The following is a 4684-nucleotide window of genomic DNA, read 5'->3' as shown; positions in this document are numbered from 1 at the left end:
TAAAGCCATGTGTTGTAAAACAATATGAAATAGTAGTCTGCCACTGAACGCCGGATGTAAAGCATCGGCTTCGCTGAAGATAATTTTGTATTTTTAATTCTCTGAATGGCGCCACCCTAAGTGGAATTTGTAAATAAATGTATATATTTTTGATTGTTGATGAAGCCCATCATTTTGCGTTTTCATCAGTGTTCAGAAGCAGAACAACTATAAGTTCTTTATTTTATCACAAAAATATAAAATGTATAAAAAATAACGAGTAAGAAAATGAGTATAGTCATAGAAAAAGTTAAAATTATAATATAGTATTTATCAGTTAAAATAAAACTTTTTGTTTAAGTCATTGTTAACAATTCAAATTTCTCCGAAGCAATTCTAAACCTTAATTTTGCTCACTACGTGCTCTTGCGCGCCGAAGCCTATCATTTAAAACGTATTAGCGTTTTATATAACATGGATTAGCCATATGATGCTCACTACGTGCTCTTGCGCGCCGAATCCAATCAATTAAAAATTAAAACTGTTGCCAGCGCAAGAAAAGAAATACTATAATCGGTTTTATTGATACATACATACATACATACGTATTAGCGTTTTATATAATATAGATAGATATTATCAATGGTGAAAAAAAATATGCTTCCAAAAGAAGAACTTTCTTTATAAAAAATTAAAAACTTGTCTTGAAAGGATTAAATTGGTAAATTTGCCTGTCTTAGAAGCAAGCATTTTCGTATTGCAGAATACAAACTATTCCTTTAAGTAATGCTTATTATTTAATTAAACTTCGACGAAGCAGTTCCACAGAAAACGAATATTGGTTAAATTTAGTATAATGTATAGTAATTAATATTAATTAATTCAATTAGTAATAAACGATTTCTTCATTATTCATTACATTTCTCTATTTTTCACGAATAAGGCAACTAAATTGGAAAATTGTGGATTATAATTTTAATCTAACATCGTCTCTTTTATTTTTGGGAACACCTATAACGAAACTATTGTGTAACTCATATACACCAATGCTGAGAAAGGTTTTACTTATTTTTTTGTAGAAATAATCAATATTTGCCAAAATCATTCATGTTGATACATTTCTAGGAAACACGAAAAATTTACATTTGATACAATTTACATCCACCTACCCTATCCATCAACAGCTGGGCTTACATCAAAGCCCTTTTCAAGCTAAGTGATACAGGCCATTGACAGTGATTGATCACAAAGGGCCCATTAAAGTCAGAATTTTATTGGCCAAGAGGGTTGAAAGTATGAATAGAAGAATTCGGGTGCGTTTACGGCCCTTCACAAAATATTTTACGGCAAAAACGGATCCTCCCCCAAATTATTTTTCTCAAAAACGGACTCTTCTCAATATTTAAAAAATAAACCTTTTACAATTTATTTTTTTCTTTTCTTCATGAAGAATGAAGTTAAATGATGAAGTCTTTTAATTTCTTACTTTAGAACAATTTTTCAAACGACTTATTTATTATTATTTTTTTTATTTAGGAATTTTTTCATGAAAACAGTACCCTATATTTGCCTTTGCGAAAACAGGCTCCTGTTGGAAAGTACCAAAAAACTTAGAAAATTATGAGCATTCAGAAAACTATATGCAGATTTTTCACCAACTCTCTAACGAAGGAACTTTTACAGAAATCTGAACAGATAACTGGTTTTGGCGTTTTTTCACAGAATCACGAAGAAAAAAAATTTACTCGTGATCTTATATTCATAAAATTATAGGCAAATTTTGTCACAATTTCACATATATAACTTTTTCCGAGGAATTTCCACAAAAAATCTGGAATTAACTGTGACACTATTAATATGTATAACGTATTAATAATTTATAATTAACATGAATAAAAGGTTATTATTTACTATAAGACAGCTTTCTTTTTTTATTATTATTTTTTACCTTACAGTATTTAATGATTTGCATTTCCTCCTAAAGATTCTTTTAATTACTCAGATATTTCCCAAAAGAAACTTCGTTGATAAATAAATTGAGACGAAATAGGTAGACTGTAACCTAAGTCTGATGTCATGCATAAGAAAGATGTTTGAAATAATTTGTGAAGTGAATACAAATAATTATAAACCTTATATATATTTTAAACAAGCTTATGACTTAATAAAGAAAATATGCTAAGATCATTACAAAAGTTTAACATTCCTCATAGATTAAACAGATTACTAGAAATGACAATAACATAAAAGCGAAAGTGCAAATAAATTGTCGAGTTCGAGAATTTATAACTGACTGGGTTAAGACAAGGAGATGTTTTGTCTACATTGTTTGTTTGGCGTTATGCATTGAAAAAATTATGCGTAACATTTCACATTATCAAATGAAGGTGGTAATATTTTCGGTTGTTAAGCATTTTGCTAATGACGTAGCTTTTATGGTGTGAGACATTTCTCTTTCGGTTCGTTACTGAAATCCTCTTAATGATGACCATGGACTTGCTGATATAGCTTATTTATTTCATGACTCTGGGTTATATAATTATTTACAATAAGTTACAAAAAAATATACATAAACTGTAGAATATAATATTCCGGAGCGCTACTGCTCCCTTCTCGTTCCTGCTTTCTCTATCCTAGTCCAGCTAATACTACGTTCAAGCTAATACTGATCTCAAAATATTCTTTCTCATAAGAAAAAGTCCTTCGCTCCACCCCCAATGTAGGGGACGACACATCCAGTGTCCTTCACCCTCTGATCCTCAGGTCATGGGTCAATCAAATGCGTGGGAGAGGAATCAGGATCCTGACATATGGTTAGGACATAGAAGCATGTTTAATAAATTGGGCTGAAAAGTTATTTATGCATTTTGACTGGAAATAAATTTAAGAAAGACTAAGTACATGGATTGTAGAGAAATTGGTATACATACTGAACAAAAGCTGAATTTAAAAATAAAGTTCATTAGAGTTATCGAGAGCTTGGGTTCTTAGTAACTGAAAAGAATGCCGGAAATCAAGCAAGGCTAATATGCAGGTAAATACAGTTTTTTTCTTATTTCACTTAAAAAACTTTTCATAAGAAGCGAAGCTCTGTGTCGTGATATAACGGCAGTTAGACATCTTGATATATCTTAAGTTCGTACATTGGTTCTTTTAAATCAAATTTACTCAATAAGGAATCTTAAATAATTCTAAAATGAAAATTATGAAAATGCTTTTATAAGATCTCCAACATTTCTTAATCTTTTTAATTGAAATAGTAGTAACGACCAAATTCTAAATATTTTTCTAGTTAAGAGCGACTAAAAATTTACATAAAATAAAAGCAAGCGAATTTTTTATAAGAAGGTAAAAATTATTTAAATACGAAATACCACCATTAAATTGTACCTCTTAAAAGGAAAAAAAAAATTATTAATATTTTTGTTAATATTTCAGAAGTAGATCTACTCAAAGTAGATTGAAGAAACGTAAAGTAACATTAAAAAACGTGCTAAAAAAAATCAATGCATTGCGTTGCGTTCGACACTCTGACGCTAATCTACGCACGAAACCGTGACTTCTGATTCAATTCTAATCTTGCCCTTCAACATCATTAAATGATCATCTTCGGCTAGATCATAGATTCTCAACCTTTTTAACGTTGCCGCCCCCTTAATAAGCAAAAAACATATCAACGCCCCCTTTATGATAATCCAGTTATTTACAGCATGAGGACGGAGGGGGTGTGCTGAATTATAAGATGCATTTTTAGGCAATTTTTTAAGCGTTAAATTTGCTTGTTTTTTTGTTGTTTTTTTTTTTAATTTAATGTGTACGTTAACTCGACAATTTTCTCTCGGCAGGTAATCGCAGTCTATTTGTCATAATAAAAATAAATACGGTAATGAAAAAAAAAGTACAACAAAGAAAACTATGCTTAAAAAGAGTCACTTGTTCTTAATTAGATAATTAAAAAAACACTCAAAAATAAAAGTAGTATCAACGAAGCAATCAAGTTACTATGTCAGTGGAATGATTGTACTTGATGATTCATAGCCAATTTCTTAACGTTCGGTTCAATATTTTTACTGAGGTGAAGATGCAAGTCCCCTCGTTGCATGAATTCGAGTCTATTTCTCTTTTTTGTGACTTGATCCATAACAGCACTGAATTCACGTTCGACGAAGTAGGAGAAAGGGAAGGAAATTAAAATAATTTTGAAAATAATAATGAATTTTGACAATCCAGAGTAGAGGTGAATGATGTTACCTTGAAGCCAAAATTCTGTGAGTTATCACCATTTCAAAACTTCATTAGTTGAAGTTTGACCGATTCCTCCTGAATCAGAACCTCTTCTGTTTCAATATTCAAAAAAGGGTTAATAATCCATTGAAGGAAACAGAACAAAACATATTTATAACGGTCAGAAAAGTCCCTGTGCAAAGAGTCAAAGTGTTAACTGTATTCTTGTGTATCATCAGAGGAAATTTCGCCATTCTTTTCAAGATACGATAAGATTTGAAATTGGTTGAACTCATTCCTACCAAATTTCTGCTTCCAAAAAATAAGTTTTTTTAGAAATGTAGAAATAATTGATTTCGTAGGGATCAAATTGAGTTTGTCACCTTGAAGTTGCAAATTAACGCCATTAAATTTTGCAAATAAATCCACCAACGTCTATCTTAAATTCTAGCAATCTGTCTCTCAGAGCTACATTCTGTCT

General features: G+C 30.6%; 1 protein-coding gene across 12 annotated transcripts in view; it reads left to right on the top strand.

Moving 5' to 3' along the window:
• LOC107450601 (serine-rich adhesin for platelets) overlaps positions 1 to 4684 on the top strand; it is a 126983-nt gene that overhangs the window by 52346 nt on the left and 69953 nt on the right. The window contains exon 1 of one of the 12 annotated variants that reach the window (XM_043044204.2): positions 2836 to 3013. The exons of the other annotated variants lie outside the window; for them this stretch is intronic. The gene's annotated coding sequence lies outside the window, so the exon portion shown is untranslated. Of the gene's footprint in view, positions 1 to 2835; positions 3014 to 4684 lie in introns of those variants that run through there. 12 annotated transcript variants of the gene reach the window in all.

This window comes from Parasteatoda tepidariorum, chromosome 9, assembly GCF_043381705.1.
Source record: "Parasteatoda tepidariorum isolate YZ-2023 chromosome 9, CAS_Ptep_4.0, whole genome shotgun sequence".
NCBI classification, from domain to species: Eukaryota; Metazoa; Arthropoda; class Arachnida; order Araneae; family Theridiidae; genus Parasteatoda; species Parasteatoda tepidariorum.
This window is presented reverse-complemented; position numbering and strand designations above follow the sequence as displayed.